The sequence below is a fragment of the Python bivittatus genome, unplaced genomic scaffold, assembly GCF_059951505.1.
Source record: "Python bivittatus isolate LINGU-HERP-01145 unplaced genomic scaffold, Pbiv_v1 ctg000480_np1212, whole genome shotgun sequence".
NCBI lineage: Eukaryota > Metazoa > Chordata > Lepidosauria > Squamata > Pythonidae > Python > Python bivittatus.
Genome location: NW_028277075.1, coordinates 19,273,799 through 19,295,892, shown reverse-complemented (window position 1 = coordinate 19,295,892; position 22,094 = coordinate 19,273,799). Strand labels below are relative to the sequence as shown.

Here is a 22,094-nt window from a genome sequence, read left to right as displayed (position 1 = left end):
GATGGGTGATGGTGGTGGGATTTGTACTGCAATATATCTTAAGGACTGAAGATTGGGACAAATTGTTACATTGTTTATGCAATTATTTCACAATATTTGTAGCCTGCCCCATTCCTAGTGAGCATTTCTAATGTTCTTTGAATTTACATGATGCTTAATGTAATTGGCATCAATGAATTTGAGTGGATTCTCTTGACCCCATATGTCTGAACTTTAAAGCGCTAGCTTTATTCATCATGAAGGGCATGATCTGAATTACTGTATTATGTACATCTGTACTGTTTCTGTTTCCCAGATACGTCTCAGGCTTATATTTAGGTTGGATGAAAATTAGAAAAAGGAAAAGGTGTACAATTAAAAGGAGAAAGAAGCAAATCAATCTTTATTACAACAATCTACTTGCAAGTATGTCTTTTCAGATTTAGCTTTTCTGTTTCCCTTTAAGTAGTAAAAAAAGAGTTTAATTAGCATCTGATGAGTCATTCATATCTTAGAACTAAAGCTGGATGTTCACTGACACTCGCTAATAGAACTTCACAGTATATTTTCTTTCAAGTGCATAGATGGCTAGCAATGATTGAAATAGGTCTTTCAGCATTCCCATCAGAACTGGGAGTAAGAGAAACTCATTTTCATTAGTACATACAACTTACTAATTGTCCATCCTTTTCCAGTTCTCTTCTTTCTTTGATCCTACAGTGACCTGGGATAGTCTGTAATTTTTCAGTGCATTCAAAAGTTGCATATTCAACAATATATACCTAGAAAACACACACACACACACAAAACATGAATAGGTGTGAGAGATACCTTGAAAAAAGTTGCATACAAAAAAATCAGCTTTTAGAGAAAGATATTGTATATGCAAAATCATATGCTATGAAATATTTCTCCCTAAACTTCTCGGGCCAGTGGGCATATTTGGAATTTTGAAAGCATGCTATTGACACTCTGACAAAATGCGGATGGCAGACAAGACAATTAATGGAGTCCAAACTGGTGAGGTGCTTCCCTGTAGCTCCTCTAGCTTTCAGAGATGCTTTTCAGTATTTTAGCATTTGGGCAGATAGGCACATTTTCAGACAAAATCTTGGATGGCACCAGCCCACCATTTTGTTTTCTAAGGAAGGTTCCCAAACCACTGTAGGTTCCAAAAACATTATGGCAAATGCAGAAGATGCTTGAGGCTGCCAGTTTGCTCTGCAGCCTATTGGTTTCTTTTATTTTTAAACTTAACTGAGGGAAGCCAAGCACCCACTAAAGGAAAGGTCACTAGGCACGTTAGTGGCTACAGTTGTCCTATTTGGAATGTAGATTGTAGAAGACTATGTATACAAATGAATGCATTTTTTTAAAAAAAGAGAAAAGTGGCCAGAACAATGGAGAGGGTACTGTGAGCAGTAGGTCCACAGTCTCTGGAAGACACAGATTTCCTATTCTTACTTTAGATCTTTTCCCTAGCCCTTACACATTATCCATAACAGCATTAAAAAAAACAAACAACTACTACTACTTTATTCCCAAGTCCTCTATTAAAAGTACATTTCAACAGTTTAATGATTCCAGATCTAGATCCTAGAATAGAGCTTTAAGTTACCAAAAATGAAACAAATGAAATCTTAATCCATGTGGGAAATACTGTTTTAATCTGTGTAACAATGCACTCCTACCCAAATCTACTGATGTAATGGGATGTGAGAATAACCTTGAGAAACAGGAGGAGGTGGTGCAGGTCTGATAAGAGAAATCTGAGTCCAAAGTGGATAAAGGATAAGGATAAAGATAAATGGAACATAAAGGCAGGGGATGGAGGAAGCACTTTCAGAGTTGCAAGATTCTGTTACTGTAACCTTACAATAAAGGTAATATTAATATTCCTGGTGCTGGTTTCCTGGTCTGGACTATCTTGAACGGCTGACATCTTAGCACTAAGACATTCATAAAATAACAAACTTGGTAGACCAAAGAAATTCCAGTCTGTTTCATGTCCCAATGCTAGTTAACATCTAAAATCGTAACTTCCATTAGAAAGCAGCTGAGGATTTATCTAGGACTTTAATTCATTTTGCAGTATACTAGTGCTTCCTTTAAAAAGAAAGGAAGGGGCAAGGGGGTGAATGGACAAAATGACTCTTGGATAAAAGTTGATGTTGCCAAAAGAGTGATGAAATTTCTACTTCATTAATTATGTGTCACTATGGGAGGATATAAAGTCTAATGTAGTCTAATTATTATGTAATGGATCAAACAATGTAGCTATACAGTGGTACCTCGGGTCATGAACGCTTCTGTTCACGAACAATTCGGTTCACGTACAGCACCGTTCGCAAAATTTTGCTTCCATTCGCGAACTCCGCATCGGGTGACGAACAGGATCTGCGGCCATTTTCCCTGCTGTGACACGTGGTTGTGGCTTCCTGTAGGGAGGGGGACTCTCCTGCCAAACAATAACTGCCTCCCCACCCGCCTTCCTGTCCTCCACGCCAGAAGTCGCCTCGAGCAAGGTTAGTGTTCTCTCTCTTCGTACGGTACTGTACTGTACTTTGTTTCATATTTTTGTGGTTTAAAAAAAATGCATATGGTTCAGAATGGATTAACCATATTTACACTTAACTTTATGGGAAAATTTGATTCAGGTCACGACCAAAATCGGTTGGCGACCAAATTCGTAGGGGTCAGAATGGATTAACTGTATTTACATTGAACATTATGGGGAAATTTGATTCGGGTTGCGACCAATTTGGGTCGCGACCAGAGTCGCGGAACGAATTAAGTTCATGACCCGAGGTACCACTATATTTTTCACTGGCTTTCCCAATGGAAACATTACTCAAGTTGATGCAGTTATATTACTCTGGAAGCATAAATGACTGTAACCTGCACTGTTATAAGTCAAAGGAATATCCTTCACCACAACCAATATAAAATGATGTGTGTTTATGTATGTATGAGATAGAGATAGAGAAGTGGAACTTTATTATTAAAAATGCCATTATGCACTTTATTATGTACTTCTATATACTCCTGTTTTCCAGGAAGGGCTCACTCTACTCTGCTAACATGTAGCATTGGCCCATAGCTGCAGACATTGGAAGAGGAAGTAATAGTAGCACTGAAAAGTTTCATGTAATCATCCAAGTAATAAATGGCCAATGGAAGAGATCAACTAGGGTTCTGTGAACAAAGTGAATTTCATATGAAATATAGATCATTAGGAAAGGGATCAAAAATGAAACTGTCAATATTGTAATGCATGTATTATAAGCTACTCTGGAAAAACTTGATTTTGAAAGGTAGCATACCATGATTAAAGCAAAATAAATTTATGCAAGTTTTTGGTGCAATGGAATTTGGAATACAATATATTAGGGCTGTGTGATGCTTCAAATTAACACTTTATTCATCAAAGTTTGAAAAAAACCAGCCTCTAGATTCTGCTTCATGAAACAACAGTGGCCCTCTCTTTTCTTTTCTTTTCTTTTCTTTTTTAATATTTTTTTATTTTTACAACAAACACAAAACATACATGAACAAACAAAAACATAAAAAGGCATAAAAAAAGCATCTTCCATTTTATACCGTGTGTCAACCAGTTACCAACTCGTTGGTGCCCCTTTCATAATCTTAAATTCTCATATCATCTATTCAAAATATACTTGTATACTTATCAATTAACAATTATTAATCATTCATAGCTAATCTATAGAATCATTTATTACAAGAAATTTTAACTTTCAATAGGATTAGTAATACATTTTCATCTATCGATTATATGTGTATATATATAATAATTAATATCAAATTTCTATTATAAAATTTCCTAATCCATTACATTACTATATTTTCTCAGTGTCATATAAAATTACTTAGCTTCTTACTCTAATTTCAAATCTCAATTTAACTCATCTCTGCACATTCCATAATTTTCAATAACTTCCTCCTGCATAAGTACTTTTTAATTTTTCCAATTCTTAAAAGTTACAGTTCTAACCAGTATCAGTTACAATATCAGTTACAGTTCTAACCGGGTTACAGTTCTAACCAGATTCTTCACTACATGTTTCAACAAAAATGTCTCTAGTTTAAAATCTATATGTTACTATATTCAACCATGTATAAATTTTAGTCTAATCTCTTGAAACATTTACAATCAAATACAATTTTTAACTATATATCTCGGATTTATACTTTATTCCAGCGCTTGCTGGATTTTGAGTTCACCCTTTTCATTCAATATCCCAAAATATCTAGCTGTTTATTCCTTTTTCTATATTATTGGATAAAAGAAAGCAATAATAAATGTCCTTTCAAACATTCTGCTTTTTGAAGCTTCTGTCAGTTCCATCATTGTTGTATTCCCCTCGTTTTTTCTTTAAACATCTGAAGTAGTTTCTTTCAGTATTGTTTTACTTCTTCTTTTTGTGCATTCTCTTAGTACGATTTTCCATTATAATCTTGTATAATCTTTTTCTCACCCTCAGTGCCAAGAACAAGTCTGTCCCTCTTCATTTATCAGTTGGTTAACCCTTTTAATTCTCAGTTTATAGGCCTCACAATAATTCTGTTTAATGTTTCTGATTTCTTGTACTATTTCTTCCTTTTCCATTGATCCCGTTTTATGTTTAATTAAGTCCATTTTAGCTTTAATATCTTTTTTTCTTTTTTTTTTGTGGGAATTTCTGCAGCTCTTCTTCCAGTTTTTTATAGTCATCCTCAATAGTTTAAAGATCTTTTTCTGCATTGTGTTTCTCGTATAATTTATTATCTTGATAAACCTTTATTGAGTCAAAGGATTCTTTATCTTTGTTCTTGCCAAAAATAAGAAGAAGAAAAAAAAAGCAAGAGGAGAAAAAAAAAAAAGAAGAGGAGGGAAAAGACTAAGTCTCTTTAAAAAAAATCCAACTGAGGGGGGAATGGAGAGCAAAGCAGAGCTTCTAGCAGAAAGAAGAGCTACTGCCACTAATCAGGGCTCTTGTGACTAGCTCAAACTTTCCATCTTGATATTTTCAAAATCGCTTTCAACTCCACTTTCTTGTTTATAGTTACGGATGGCACCTGTATAAACATGCACATCCCACTATCTTTTTAGAAAGCACAGGGTCTTTGAGCATGCGTCACAATAGAAGAAAAAAAGCACTATGTCGAGCCTCTAGATGGCAGTGCAACTTTCTTTCATTTACTTTCTCTTAACTCCACTGTCCCCATTTCAAAATCAAAAAGTATAAATTTCTTATAACAATAAAGAAATCTTAGTCAAAAGAAAGGCTTAAGATAAAGAGTTATTGAGTATTAAAAAGAAAAAGCCAATCCAGTTAAAAATATATTTTTTTAAGAGAAAAACATCTTGCCAATTCCACTAAAAAGGGAAAGTTGAAAAGAAAAAAAATTTTCCCCCCTTTTTTTATAAGGCTCAATCTCGCCGCTTAATCCACTTTTCTTCACTTTTAAAAATCTCTTTAAGTTACTTAAGGTGTTCTCTAAGAATAGTTGAATAGTAAAAGTCCATCTCACCCAGTTGACACCCCTCTCTTCCTTCTTCCTTTGGAGCTGTCCCGGCTTTCGCAGCCATTTTGGCTGGCTCTCCTCCGCCGGCTTCAAGAGCTTCTCCCGGGATCAATCTGGGACTTGCGGCATCCCTGAGATCCGCGGGACGCGCCCTTTGCGATCGCCATCTCTACGGGACGGCTTAGGTCCATTGGGACCGTCCGGGGGAGGAGATATCGGCTGCGATCCTGGGAGCCCAGGATCACCCGCCGTATCGCCGCGACGCCAGCTCCGCCCTCCAGTGGCCCCCTCTTTTCTGAGACCCAAGCAATGCAACATGGTTGCTTTGCTTTGGTCTGCTTCAGAGCCTTTCTCAGCTTTGTCCTGCAAAGGTCATATCATGGGTTAAGGCTGAGAGAACCCTTCTCTGGAAGTGATGGTAAGGGTTAACCTAGGCCAGAACACTCCAACACAGGCTCTAGGGCCTCCCTCAGTCTTGGATGGGGGAAGGGCAAGAGCAGCCAGAAACATCTCTGTGGTGATAAGCAGAGGGAGATGGGCGATTGTGACAATGAAGGTGAACTCACTGTCTTGTACTGATTCTGCCCTCTGGCTTAACCTCAATGCTCAGTCATTGGATTCTCAGTGGTCCTGGGCTCAGGTTGTTGCTGCTCAATGACAGGTCAGCCTCTAGTCAGGCATTCCTTATCCATTATCTTATCATGGGTGAAATGACCAATTTGGTTAGTATTACCCAAACCCAGATGAGTACAAGAGGGGGGGTTCCCTCTCAGAAATGTGCTTACTTGGGTTTGAATGTGGCACCAAAAGTGACCCCAGGGCACGGGACTGGCTATGGTTATGCTGTAAGGGAGTCCCTTGTGGCTTTCAGAGGTACTTCTCTGCAGATAATTGGATATAATATCCTGTTTGTTACGCTGGACCTTAGGGAACAGATTGGATTGCTGTTAGTGTACTGGCCTCCCTCCTATATAGTAGCTTGCTTGCCTAAGCTGTTGGGTCAGGTAATAGATTTTTCTGGACTTATGTACTGGGAGAGTTCAACCTGCCTTCCTTGAACATATAGCATGAAGTGGCTCAGGAGCTTATGGCTACCATGGTTATTATGAACCTGACCCAAATTATTGAGGGCCTGCCAGTATGTGTCTGGGGGTGGGGGTTGGGAGTCACAAGTTGGATCTTTTTTTTTTTGTCTCAGGGCATAGCAATATGATTTGGAGTTGGGGATGTATTTATTTGTCCCTTGTCATGGACATAACACTCTTTGGTTGCTTTGGGGCTCTCCACACTGGCTCCCACTGCAGGGAGGTAGTACCTATTTGATTGGTTTGCTCGAGATGCCTGATGGACACTACTGAGTTGCAAAGGGACCTTGGGAAGTTCCTGAGGATTTGGTGCACAGTTTGACTGAGGCCTTAGACTGCTCTTGGGATGAGAGGATGACTGTAGCCTTAGATCAGATTGTATCTGTGTGGCCTTTCTCTGCCTGTGGATGCCAGTTGGTCCCCTGATTCTTAGAGATGAAACAGCAGAAGAGACACTTAGGGGACCACTAGAGGAAGACAAAGAGTGAGTCTGACAGAACATGGGTAAAATCCTTTATAAGGAATAGCCAGAAAATCATCTGAAGAGTTGCTGTGGAGATTTTTGAAGTATCTGTCAGATAAAATTGCTCAAATTCACTCTGAGATAGACTCAACTGTACAAGTCCTGTTAATTTGGCTGAGGCATGATCTGGTGTGATGACCTGGGAAGATTTAAAGCCTGTTGATCCCAAGGAAGTGGACAAAGTCTTCAGAGCTGTGAGTGCAATCACCTGTTTATTAGATCCATATCTCTTCTGGTTGGTCAAGGCCTCTCAGGAGGTGATGTGTGGCTTGGTCCAGGCAGTAGTGAATTTATACCTGAGTGTAGGGTGGTTCCATCTGCATTTAAGGAAGCAGCAGTCTATCCCATCCTCAAGAAACCATCCATGGAATAATTTCCAATCCATTTCCACCCTTCCTTTTGGGGGAAGGTGCTAGAGAAGAAGGTTGGACAGCAGCTTCAGAGGGCTCTGGAGGAGACATATTATCTAGATCTCTTTTAATTCTGGACAGAGTACAGAGATGATTGATAGCACTTGTGGATTACCTGTAATGGGACTGGGACCTTGATTTCAACACTATCTATCATAGTATCCTTCTGAACTGGTTCAGGGAGTTAGGAGTGGGAAGCAGGGTATTGTGGTGGTTGTCCTTCTTCTTTCAGGGCCAGGGCCAGTCTATGTTCATGGAGGGGAAGATATTGCTTTGTGGGGTATCTCAGGGCTTGATTCTCTCCATGATTCTGTTTAACATCTATATATAGCCACTGGTTGAGATTATCCTTTGGCATGGAGTTAGGTATCATCAAAACATTGAGATAACTAATTATACAATTCAGCCCCTAGTTGCTCAAGTGATCCTGTCAAGATTTTGATTCAGTATCTGGAGGCTATAGGGATCTTGATGGGGAGGGACAGACTCAGGATCACTCCTAACAAGACTGAGTGGCTGTAGATTTTGAGGCTTCCCGGATCTGAGATTTTTTTATTTGTAGTTCTGAATGGGATTGCATTACTCCAGAGAGACCCAATGCGTGCGTCTTGAAGGGACTTTGCACAAATCCGTCTTATGCATCAGTTGTGCCCATTACTAGATCAGGAGGCCCTACTAATGGTCATTCATGCCTTGGTCACCTGTCATCTGGATTACTGCAATATGCCCTACAGTTGGTCCAGGATGCAGTGACACAGGTAATTATGGGCTATCCCATGTAATAACAATATTTTGAGAGCTGCACTGGTTGTCGGCAGACTTCCAGTACAATTCAAGCTACTGGTTATCACCTTTAAATTCCTTTCTCACACAGAGTTTGGTTATTTGCAGTATCACCTCTATTTGATTACAGGTAGTCCTCATTCAGCGATCACTTGTTCAGTGATTGTTCGAAGTTATGATGGCACTGAACAGGAGACTTACAATTGATCCTTGAAGTTGCAGCCATTGCAGCATCCCCACAGTTATGTGATCGCAATTCAGGCACTTGGCAACCAGCTTGCAATTACAATATCGCAGATACTGTGATCATGTGATTACCATTTGCGACCTTCCCTGCCAGCTTCCAAGAAGTAAAGTCAATGGGCAAGCAGGTAGGAGGTCGCAAATGGTGATCACGTGATGTCCTGTCTAACGACTGTGAAGGATTCGCCTAATGACAGCAACTGGGACTGCTGGAACTGCTGTCATAATTTGGCACAGTCACATGACATCATGCTTTATAACCGTGTCACTTAGCAATGGAGTCCCTGATCTCAGCTACCATAATTAACTGAGGACTATCTGTGTCTCTGTCCATATGATATGATATGATATGATATGATATGATATGATATGATATGATATGATATGATATGATATGATATAGGGTTGGCTTGCTCCAGGTCCCATCTCTTAAACAATGTAATCTTATGGGACCTAGGAGACATGCCTTTTTTGACTGCACCCACCCTATGGAATAGCATTACCCCCAAGATCTGAATGCCTTGACCCTGCCTTCTCTAAGTATTTGAAGACCTCTTTTTCCCCCTAGACATTGGATGTGGAGGATTTGTGAACCTGTCTGGATTGATGTTAATAAGCATAATAAAGTGCTCATTATTCAGTTCAGGCTGAATTATGACATACACTTATAAAAATAAGCAATGATTTGCTCAAGGTAGAGTGGAAAATTAAATAATTATTGTTTATGCATTCTGTCTCCTGAACAATACTGACCTTTTCATATTTCTGAAAAATATGAACTTAACAAGCTTTTTGATTCCAGAAGAACAGTTTTAATACATTGCACCAGGAGATATTTGGAAAAGAAAGAGAAAGAAGTTCTTGGCCTTCAGGCTCAAACTGCTCAATTTAAGCAATGTAATATAGTTCAGTTTTTGAAAAAGCGTGTACAGATTCCAGATCTATTAAACAACATTTTTAAAAAATATTATGCTAATCTGTTTAATTCTTCATCAATAGATGGACTTCTATCTAAACAGGAAGTGAGATTTCCACACTGAATATAGATACCAGAGCACTAATCTGACTTCATTCTTTCACTTTAAATAATCATCATCATAATTAGATTTATGATACCAGAGTCTTTCCAGTAGATTGGCATAAAAAGTAGATTGAGCTTTTAATCTTCTATTTTACCAGAGATATATGGTGAAGATATTTTAAATACATTCATGCATTTTAGTTTGAATGAATTATTTATGAATAAGTTGTTATTAACACGGACAAAGATTCTAGCATTCCTCCTAATTATATTTTCTTAATAAAGGTGGGTATTAGGATTTTAACAGCTATTTGGCCCATTAACTATAGTTTGTTCTTCTGATTATTATGTATTTACTCAGGCTAGATTCATACTGAAAACCTCAATAGAATTACAGGGAATGCTAAGCTTAAAATTCTTCTATATGTAGGGAATATCATATGTATTATAGATAGAGCAGACCTTTATATTCTTAATCACATTTAATTAATAAATAACTCTGGTATCCTGTCTAGTTTACTTAACATGGTAAATCAGACTTGATGCCGCTGGATCATAGCAATATTTTTAGATGTGTAGGGTTTTAGAGTCGATTCTGACTTCTTCATTTATCTTGATATATACACTTGCTTCTCAACTGGTAAATTTAAACTTATCTCCTGTTTTGATGTAAATGAAAGATCCAGATAGATGATTTAGAATTCCTTTGAGTATTTGGGTGAATACAAATTTAACTCCAGAGATTATTTACATTTTGAGAGGCTTTTCTAAAATTCCATCACATTATTTTTAAGCAAATTTAGATGAAATACATTGTTTGGCAAAGGCATCCTGCAAGACTTTCTTTGCAGGAATAACCATCCCTGTTGTAAAAGGTGGGTTTAAGTTTCCACACTTTCCTTTTACTTTTAGGTATTTATCCTGGCTATCATTGCTGCTTGGAATAACAACAACAACAACAACAACAACAACAACAATAATAATAATAATAATAATAATAATATAAAAACTTTGAAATCCATCTCCTCTTTAGGCTCAGCTTGAGAGTTATTATTTGACCCTACTGGAATCATGGCAGGAACTGGGATTCCAGTTTATATATCTACATGTAATAAATAAAGGGATCACTTTATATATCTACATGTAATATTGCAAAATATGCATAGACAATATTGAGTTGTACATTTTTACCTATTTCAGTCCAATTATAGGATAATCACATTTTAAAATGAATTCAATCTTATCTGTTAAACTGGACCTCTCGTAACATCATCACTTTGGATCAATTCAATTCTAAGTGGCTGTTTCTAAACTTCTGCAGAATTTAAGAAACATTTATTTACTTCTTGGCACTTTATTCAAGCATTTTTAATTCTGTCTATTCTTGTTCTTAATGTTACTACAATATTATAGTGATTCCAGTTTTTGGCAGCATTAACTATGGCTCCTACCTAACAATATTTTTACAGGAAGTTAATAGAAATAGATGAAATTGATATTAGTTATTAATGCAACCTCTGGAATAATTAACTTAAATTAACTTAATTTTTAACTTAATAATTAACTTAAATTTGGTTAACCAGTAGAAATAAAATTTACTTCCTGTGAACTAAAAAATGAGATTAGTGCAACAAAAAGTGCTTGGTTTCCTTCAGGATTGTGTTTGCAAGGGATTTGATAAGGGTTGTTTGCAATCATCATGCTGCTGGATATAAAATTTAGAAGTTGGAACCTTAAATCAGATAGTTTGAACTTGTCTTAATGTTATTACATTTGGGCTGAAATCAACAGGATTGTTAACAAGATAATTCCTGATTGGTTGATTGTGGTATGCAAGCAAATGTTCTTGGGAATATCCCTGGTAATTAGACTCTATCAGGACATCAATTACTGTTAAATTTTTCAAGCATGGGTGCTGGCTAAAAAAAAATTACACAAAACTGGAAGGAGTTATGTATACTTCATTTACAACACTGAATTGTTGACATGTGCTATTTGTCAACTTATTAGTTTTTCTTTTTCTTTTTTTAACAAAATGGAAAGGAAGAAGACTTTCAAACAGCATGATTAAATTTGTTGAAGTTGTTCCATTCATGTCATAATTGTCCAGGATATTTTCCCTCCTTTATTACCTCTTTCATCATTCTCATATGTAATAATCTTGAGGTTATAATAATACTGTTGCCTACATCTATATTTTTCTTCTGTTAATTTGTTTAATATAATAAATAAAACTAAAACAAAACAAACAAAAAACAAGGAAAGGTATAGATGAGGCACCTGAAACAGCAGAGAAGATCAGCAGAGTTGGAGAATAAACTGAAGTTGGTGAAGGATGCTAAAAACATAGAAACATAGTGAAGAATACTAATAATAGGATTTAATTCTCCAGGCCTAGATAAACTGTACCGTAGGGTACTGAAGAGAAAAAAATGTGTACAGTATATTATTTTTGAGAAACCTGAGAGAATTTGATCCTAAGGAGGGCAAATATTGCCCCTATAATCAAAAAGAGAATAAATAAATAAATGAGCAGCTGGGGGTACTTTAGGCCAGTCATACCTGATACCTAAGAAGATTCTAGAGGAGATCATCAAAAGTTTCAGTAAGCATCTTGAAAACATAGTGGCAGTTATAGCACTCAACATAGATTTCTCAAGAACAAGTCTTGTTAGACTAATCATATCACATTTTTCAAATCCATGATCTTACAATAGGCAGTGGGAATATATAATAGTTGATTTTAGCAAATCTTTTATAAGGTATTCTATGATTTCTGATTAGTAAGCTGGTTAAATATTGGTTAAATGGCACAACAATTACAAGGATACATAGCTGACTTGAAAAACATATCCAAAGAATGTTCATAGTTCATCATCAAACTGGAATAAGATTATCAAATGGATGTCATAAGATGCACTCTTGGGGTTTCCATTCTTCAACATTTTCATTAATGAATTAGATGTTGATAGAATGTAGGGGATACCTGACTTGGTAATAGGATCTGTAAAAAAATATTGGCATTGTCACAATGCCAGTCACAAGCTAAATATGAGTTAGTAATGTTGTCCTGTTTCAGGTTTCAAACTCACACACACACATAGTTGTTAGGTGAGAGTGGCAATTTACTTAAGACTGAATAGTTAACAGCAGAAAGGAATGTAAATCAAAACAGAGTCTCTGGGAAAGAAAGCTTGCCTGGGTAGTTTCGCTTTCAACATGAATGCGCAGAAGAGAAGTCAAAATCCAGTCCGAAGTTCAGAGAGCCAAGTCAGATTTGTCAACCAGTCAAAAGGTCAGAATTTCAGGGTTTACGCAAGCAGGATTCACAGGAATGAGATGCAGAACAGGAGATCAGATGGTTGTTTCCTTTTTTAAAAAAATATAATTTTTATTAAGAATTTTGATTATAATAATAAAATTTAATACAAACTAAATTAAAGCAAGAATAGAAGAAAGAGTAAAAAGTATAAGAAAAAAGAGAAGGAAGAAAAAGGAAAGTAAGAATATAATAAATAAAGAGAAAAAAATATATAAAGGAGTGACCTCCAACTTTCATCACAAATATAAACAAATCTAGTGACTCTTCACCCTCTCTAAGGCTGCACACATTTATCTCTTCATCCCATATCCCATCTCTTATCTATAAACAAATCCATAAACATCATCTTTTCAGTCCTGGTGTCAGCAGAAAGTCCATAAAGGGTTACCAGAAGTCACAACATACCTTGATTTAACCTTGATCAAATCAACCAACTTTATATTCCTTCCTTTTACTTCTAACAGTCTTAATCTTTAGTTCATTCAAATATTGTTGTAGGGTTTGATTTCTCTTCATTTTTTTTTTATCTCATCACATAGAGTTCTTCAAGCCTTTAATAAGCTCTTTTGCAAATCTAGTAGGAAAAAAGTATCCAGTCACTCTCTTGGTTTGTTATTTGTATTTCCCTTTTAAATTAAATTAAACCTCAGCCAGCTTTTTTTTTTGGTAGATCCAATGAAACATCCTTTTCAAAGTCATTCTCTTAGTCCTTAGTCTGTCAGTTGTAAATCCACTTTCAATACCGTCTCTATCTTGTCAGATAAAATTTGTTCTACATCTCTCATTTCTTCAATAACATCTTTTGGACATAATCTATCCACAGAAGCAGACATCATTACTAACACTGTTGATATAGTTGCTACTATTTGCTAATTCCATTCTTCAAAAGTCTCCTTCAGTATTTTCATTGCATTTCCTTGCAACATTTTACAGGCTTGTAAATCTTTCCCCTACCTAAAAATTTAGTCCCCTCTAGTGTCCAGTTTTTGAAGAAATTGTTTATCTATGTTATGTCTTATAGAAAATAAAATAGGATCTATTTCTCACAAGAAGCTGTTTGTATTTTTTAAATTAATTCCAAAATCTTATTGTAAAAGTTTCAATATTCCAATTTCATCTAGATTCTTAGTCCATTTATAACTTTCTAAGATCAATCTTATTTATCTTTTTACTGTTTATTTCATATTCTTTAAATTCTTAAGCTTAATGACTAAAATTTTCTTTCATCCAAGATTGAAGGCAGACTCACCCAGCATTTTCAAACTTGTCAGTTCAAAGGTCTCTAATAGCTTAGAAGTAGTGAATGAGCAATTTTCAAAAGTGATTAGAAAGTGAGGCTTGCGAACTTAGTGTCCTTTAAAAGTCTCTGCTGCAGTCACAAGCAAGGTGGCTTATCCGGTTGTCTTCCTGTGCTCAAACCTGTGGGAAACTGCTGTCCTGTGGTCTCCTCTCAAGGAGCAGCCATCTGGAGTACATGTGAGTGATCTCCTGTCCCATAAACAACTGGCTTAGATAGCTTCTACCAGCTCTGTGATCCTAAGATCACATCTTGAACCAAAGAGCTCCCTATATCAGGGACATTCTGCTAGAGAGCTCTATTGTGTAAAGTAGAAGTGAAAACAGAGCTTCTAATTTGTATTAATCTAGTTATTTTTAAGACTCACAATGCATTTTTAACCAATGAGAGACTCCAACATTGAAAAATAAATAATTACAGCCCTGTGCATATGAAGCATCACAGCAGTGTAATTATGTTTTCTTCTTTTGATTTATTTCTAACTAGTTTTTTCTTTAATTTTTTCATTTGAATCTCATTGTAAGTTTGCTGTGCTTGAATGTTTAGGACTGCTGTAACATTAACAAATATAATACTGTGAAAGATGCAATGGTGAGTTAGATTAACAGTAATTCCTCAAGAGAAAATCTCTCTTTCTCTTTTCTCCCTCTCGTTCTCCTTCTGTGTTTGTAGGACTGAGGAGCAGGGCAATTTAAAATTAACTAGATTCAGACTGCAGAACCTGTCACAACTCTATTCATTTCAGACTGAGCTATTCATAAATGTGTCAGATTATATAAAAATATAACAGATCATATCTCAGCTTCAGTGAAATGAACATAAATCCTGATAGCAGTCCAAAACTGGCTTAAACTAGTTCTTATACCTTTTTCTCTCCTCACTTGTATCCTTTTCCTGCATACCTGCAGATACTAAACTCTGTTACCATATTGTCTGTTTTGACTTTGGTAATGAACTAGTTTGAAAAAGAATTTCTAAGTAGAAATTCCAAAAAGAGAAGAACTGAAAAGGATCTGTACTGTGTTATGACAACAGCTGTCTTTCTAAGTCTGCCAAAGGCCTTGATTCAAACAAGAGAGACTGTATTTAGGCCCTGAATGACATTATCACAACTTTGTATGAATTTTGTATAGGAATGAGACACCAAGCTATCAGGTTTGACCGAATCTTCTTTAATACAACTTTTATTAATTGCTATCCAGTAACAGAAACTGAAAAAGGTGAAATGCATTTTAGCATTCTGTTAGTATTGCTTATTCTGTTCTTATAGCACATACCCTGCTTAACCTAGTCCTGTTTAGGATAATCCCTGCCAATGTCTGTCAAAATTCAGATGACCTTGTCTTCCTTCTGAGAATGCAGAATTACAATATAAAGTAATGTTAATGGAGGTAGAGAGGATTATCTGGGCACCCATATGCTGTATGCACTGGATATCTTGCTTGATCATGGGTGGGCTATGCCACAATCTTGGAACCAACCCTCATTGCCTAGTTCTAGGAATTTGTCCAGTTCTGGAAATCAGCACTTAATTCAGCTGCTGCTGCTGCTGCTGCTGCTGCTGCTGCTGCTGCTGCTGCTCTTCCTCCTCCTCCTCCTGCCTTTGAGTCAGTTTTTGACTCCTGACTACTGCCTGGATAAGTCCCTGCAGTTTCCTTGGCAAGATTTTGGAAGTGGTTTGCCATTGGCTGCCTCCTAGGGTTGAGAGAGAGTGACTGGCCCAAGGTCACCCAGCTGGCTTCGTGCTTAAGGCAGGATTAGAACTCACAGTCTCCCAGTTTCTAGACCATACTGGCTGTCTCTAGAGAGGTCTCACATAACATGTCTGGTATTTTGATTCTTGCTATATAATTTTGTCATCCTTAGAATTTATGCAGCAGATTCTCTTTGCCCAAGGTCTTCATTTTCCATTATCATCACACTCTCTGTAAAAAGTGTGTGTGAACATTTCCTTACCTCTGTAAAGTATGTGAAAAAATCAAATGCTAGATCCCAGAAAGTATAAAATGAACTGGATGAAAGATCACAGCATCAAAAGGCAAACAAGCCTATGTAAATCTTATTGGCTATACCTGATTGTTAATCATGAAGACATTTGATGTCTAAATTGTCTCAGACTATGTGTGGACAGACAAGACAATATTGTTCATTAAATACCAATTTACTAAGGTTTAGCACATTTGTTATGGTTCTTTTCTACCTCTGTTTCCAGGATCTATTGCTGCTTCACATATCCCCTCCCAGTCATTTTCAGTTCCACTATAATACTCCAAGCTATGAGACACTATATAGTGAATGTTTGGTGATAAAATACCACATTGCTAATTGAACTGGGTATTTGACAGTGTCAGTGGAGACAAACAAAGCTCTACAGATGTTCTCAACTGAATGAGGAGGAGGAGAAAGGAATGCTGCTCCTGCAAGTTCCTGTCTCAAACTCCTCTTCCCTCAGCTCCATTGCTTTTAGCTCTTTTCTGGACTCTTTCCCTGTTCTTCTCTTCCTTTCAGCTCTGTTCCTCTTTTCTTAGTTTATTCTGCTCTCCTTCCTCAGCTCTTCTCTGTTGCCACCACTCTTCTTTCTTTCTCCACCACAATTTCCTCTTCAATCAGATCCTTTTTAAAAGGATGACATGCCAAAAAAGAAAGGTCAGGGCTCTTAAAAGGCAATAGGAGAGGGAGGAATTGCAAACATTGTCTTTGCTGTGCATCCTTTCTCTCACAATGCAATTAGAGTAATGAGATTTTTTGATACATTAGATAAAGTGTATAAAAGGTTCTGTGTGCAGATGTTATGCTAGTATTTATAGATATTTTAATTGATGGGTTTAAAGCTTTCAGTAAGTATAACATAAGTGATCTTGGTTTGAACAGATGACTTTGAGGTGACTTTGTTGTCAAAACTAGATTTATCTGGACAATATTAATGGTGTCCAGAGATAATAACATCTTGTGCTAAGGATGCTTACAGATATATTTCAGATGATCACACTGAATTTAAATATGAATGCAGTCTTGAATATTGACAACAAACTTAGATTTATAAAAATTGCTATTGGGGGATTAGAAAATACTCAATTCAATGTTCAAGATTATAGGGAAATACAAAATAAGAAACTGAAATATTTGGTATGTGGACTCCATTATAGACTGACCCTTTGGAAAGTAATAGGCAGGCAATGCAATACATTTTTTTCCGAACCTTCCATCACGTAGCAACAATGCTGATCTTGGTTGGCCTCCAAACTGACACAATCTTGGTCAGATGCTTAGATACTTAAAAATTTACTTTCTTGGTAGTTCCTCAGTGAATGTTGCTCAGGAGGGGCACCAGCAAAAAAAAATATTTCTGGAGATGATTAAAAATCTCTAAGTATTTGTTGAGACCAATAATCTTCAGGTACAATGCTCTTGAGTTATGAAGATTCAGTTTTAACAAGCTGAACTGACTTAGTTTTTGATTAAGGTGGAATATGTTATGAATATTAAATGTGGAATCCCCAAAGGGCATATTATTTTCCTTTTCTTCATGCTCTGAATTTGGATGTAAATTTACATACCTAATCAAGGTGGCATAATATAGCTGATGCTGATCTGTTGTTGAAAAGACTAATGCTAATGTTTAGAGAGAGAAATCATCTCTAGAGCCAATTAAACAAACAATTTGGCAAATAAGTCCATGCATTTTTCAATATTTTTAAATTGCGCCAATGGTCCTAATGATTAAATATTAACAAAAATTATATTGGAGCTTGGGTCTGCTTTTTAAATTTAACACATAATAAATGAAGCCTTTTGGTCTTCTATTCTTAATTGTTGGAATATGAAACTTATAATTTTTTTCACATGCTATGCCACACTAAACATCAAATATTTAATACCTCCTTTTATATCTGAAACGTTTAATCAGCTACCCTTTAAATGGTTAGATCCCATATTTATTTTTCACCATAGGAAGAATATTATTTATTTATATGCACATTTCAGATTGCTTGCTTTTGAAATAATGGCCAAACTTGTGCCAACTTTTCAGGAATCAACATGTTTATGATATCACTGGAAGATCTTTATGAGCTATTGGTGAACTTTGGGTAAAAAGAAGCATTCTTAAGCAACAGGAATGGATAGGTAAGTTTTGGCCTTCCTACTAGCAGTGATTGCTGAATTATTGCACATAGGCTGAGATTCCTCTGTGTGATGGTAGTTGGTAGTTGGTAGGTGGTAACTACATGTGATGGTAGTGATATTATGTTCGAAGGAGATCCCACATATACAAAATTCTATCAAGCAGTTCTATCACTCTATCAGATAGGGGAACTTAATTTTCCCCAAATCACCAAAAGGTAATTGGATTGTCCACTTGGAACTCATCCATAACCTATAGATACAAATAATACTACACAACCTAAAGAAGTTGGCTCTGAAAGACATCAGGAACATTCCATTTCTACATCTCAGAAAAGGAAGACAGAAACATTTGGTAGGTCATACTAAACTAATACATTCCAAAGTAGTTGTTTTTGCCTATTGGGAAAAGATATAAAGAACCTGTACTGGAAACTTTCTGGCATGAGCAAGAATATGAATCAGATTCTCTGATTCATGTAATTGTCTTATGAGTTCATGAACCAAAGCTAGCATTTAGGTCACCTTTTGTGTTGAATTGGTTCAGAGGCTGACATCATCAGGTATTTGCACAGGACAATGCCTCCTCTCCCACCTCCTTCTCAAGTCCAGAGCTAAATTCCTCTACAATGGGCTGGATTGGAGTGAATACAAGGTTGTGCTATCTAGAAACTGTTGGTGGCCCATACCCAAGAACGGGGGCAACCTGACAGTATGAACAAGCATCCCTCTCTATGTCTTCCTCCCTCCTTCCCTCCCTCAGACTACACATGCCTCCAAATTTTGGTTGTTTCTTTTCAGCTGAGAGACTCTATAACAATATGTATATTTGGGGAAGCTATATGCAAAAATATGTACTTTAGAGAAAGATGGATACAAACTGGAGTGTGGAAATCTTTTGAAAGAGATGGTTCTCAACCTGTGGGAATCTCTATTTAAATCATTAAAGTAGCCAAGTGTTTCCAGGGTTGTTTAACTGTATCATATGTTGCACGCATAGCCACCTCACGTTAGTTTCTCCCAACTTGAAAAAAAGAAATGGCTACATTAATGATTCAAAGAGGGATTGCTTCTTATGTACCCTCTTTCTTATCCCATGCTGCAAAACATCTCTTTTGAAGAATTTCCATAGCTATAATAAATATGGTAGGGAATATATATATATGCATACAAAAATCAGTGAAGTCAATGACTTTTCTGATTTTTTTTTAAATGCAAAAGAATGAAGAAAGTTAATCAAATGGATTTATGACTGACACATGCAAAATTGATTGTGATATGATATAGATATGTGCCCAATTAATTGACGAATAGAAACATAAAACCAGTTTAGTAAAAAAGTAAAAAAAAAAAGTTACTTTTGAGTGGGTAAGCGCCACTCCTAATTAGTAATATATTGACTAAACAAAATGAAACCATATGCATTGTATCTAATCCCAGTTCCAATTCAGATCAACCTTATGGTAAAGCTTTATATGAATTCCAGTCTAATCCTACTGAACATTTGATTGCTTTTCTTTTCTTTTTTCTTTTTTAGCTGGAGTATTGCAACTTTCAAGCCTCTTACTAAATGTCTTTCTCAGTGGTTTTATTGTGTTATAAGTCAGTCTCAGTCTCATTAGATTGCTTAATGTTTGGTTCCATATGCCTGCCATTTGCAGTCCTATGAGTTGGAAGAAAGAGTCTATTTCCTTCCTGGTTTGGATGTAATGGAGTTGAGGTAGATTTCTTTGGATGTAAAGCTTCTTTTATTGTGCTGTTTATTCAATTACTCCCTCAACCCCCTTTGAAGCTTTCACAGGTTAGAATTTCATGACCTTGGAAATGCCAAATGACAAAGATTCAAATCCAAGGCTGGTGTGGGTCTTCCGGGCTGTGTGGCTGTGTTCTTGAAGTTTTGTTTCCTGACGTTTCGCCAGGACCTGTGACCGGCATCTTCAGAGTGCAGGAGCACAGACAGGAGCAGTTCTCTCTGTGCCCAGGGTGATGTGACCCTTTTGTGGGTATTTATAGAGATCTGAGGGGGGGAAGGGGGGATTGGGGGTGTGTGGGGGGGGTTGAGTTACTGAGTGGCTGCTTGTTTTGGTGTCAGCATCTGTGTGTCAGTATCTTCCTGGGGATTAGGCAGGGTTTTTTCTTCTATTGAATTGTTAACAAGGGGCTGCTGGGGGTGATTAGCAAGTTCATTGTGTGAACTGTTCACATGTCCTGGTGGCTGAGCTGAGTTAGTTGACCTTTTGCAGGCTGTATTTTTCAGGATTGGTAGCCAGGTTTTGTTGATTTTTAGACTCTCCTCTTTTTTATTGAAGCTGTGCTGGTGTTTGTGAATCTCAATGGCTTCCCGGTATAGCCTGGTATAGTGGCTGTTGGTGTGGTCCAGTATCTCTGTGTTTTCAAATAGGATTTTGTGTCCAGTGTGCTTGAGAGCATGTTCAGCTACTGCAGATTTTTCTGGTTGCTGTAGTCTGCAGTGCCTTTCGTGTTCTTTTATCCTGGTATGGATGCTGCGTTTTGTGGTCCCAATGTATACTTACCCGCAACTGCATGGTATGCGGTATACTCCTGCGGCGGTGAGGGGATCCCTTTTGTCTTTTGCTGATTTTAGCACCTCTTGTACTTTTCTGGTGGGTCTGAAGATTGTTTGGAAATTGTGCTTTTCCATCAGTTTTCCCATGCGGTCTGTGACCCCTTTGATATAGGGCAGAAATACTTGTTGGTGGGTGGCTGTTTTTCTTCTTCAGTCGTATGTTGCTTTCTTGGTTTGATGGCTCTTTTTATTTCATTTTTGGAGTAGCCATTTGCTTGTAGGACCCAATTAAGGTGGTTGAGTTCAGAGTTTAGGAATTGGGTTTCACAGATCCGATTGGCACAGTCCATGAGGGTTTTGATAATGCCTCTTTTCTGACGTGGGTGGTGGTTGGAGTTTTTGTGTAGGTACCGGTCTGTGTGGGTGGGTTTTCTGTAGACTTTGTGTCCTCTCAAGCACACTGGACACAAAATCCTATTTGAAAACACAGAGATACTGGACAACACCAACAGCCACTATACCAGGCTATATCGGGAAGCCATTGAGATTCACAAACACCAGCACAGTTTCAATAAAAAAGAGGAGAGTCTAAAAATCAACAAAACCTGGCTACCAATCCTGAAAAATACAGCCTGCAAAAGGTCAACTAACTCAGCTCAGCCACCAGGACATGTGAACAGTTCACACAATGAACTTGCTAATCACCCCCAGCAGCCCCTCGTTAACAATTCAATAGAAGAAAAAACCCTGCCTAATCCCCAGGAAGATACTGACACACAGATGCTGACACCAAAACAAGCAGCCACTCAGTAACTCAACCCCCCACACACACCCCCAATCCCCCTTCCCCCCTCAGATCTCTATAAATACCCACAAAAGGGTCACATCACCCTGGGCACAGAGAGAACTGCTCCTGTCTGTGCTCCTGCACTTTGAAGATGCCGGTCACAGGTCCTGGCGAAACGTTAGGAAACAAAACTTCAAGAACACAGCCACACAGCCCGGAAGACCCACACCAGCCATCGTATGCCAGCCGTGAAAGCCTTCGACAATACATTCATATCCAAGGTCAGAGGGCTGCCTTCAACCACAGAGGGAAAATCCAAAGAGTCCTATGGTGTATTGCATAATGTCCCAGTTTCCGTATACTGTAATTTCACTCTGAATGTGCAAGTTGTTTCAATTTGTTCTGTTGCACAGAAAAAGTCTGGATTGGTAAAATGGCATTGCTGGCATATAATGATGTCTAATTTAAG

General features: G+C 37.2%; 2 long non-coding RNA genes across 2 annotated transcripts; one reads left to right on the top strand and one right to left on the bottom strand.

Annotated features, from left to right (window-relative positions):
- Positions 1-12,601: 12,601 nt before the first annotated feature.
- On the bottom strand, positions 12,602-14,237 carry LOC148214926 (uncharacterized). Its single transcript, XR_015796982.1, has 3 exons — positions 14,142-14,237; positions 13,298-13,466; positions 12,602-12,939 (listed from the first exon to the last, which is right to left on the bottom strand). It is a non-coding gene; the product is annotated as an uncharacterized LOC148214926 (long non-coding RNA).
- LOC112542673 (uncharacterized) lies at positions 14,235-20,257 on the top strand. The gene is made up of 3 exons (XR_003086332.2): positions 14,235-14,368; positions 18,220-18,314; positions 19,849-20,257. It is a non-coding gene; the product is annotated as an uncharacterized LOC112542673 (long non-coding RNA).
- Positions 20,258-22,094: the final 1,837 nt, after the last annotated feature.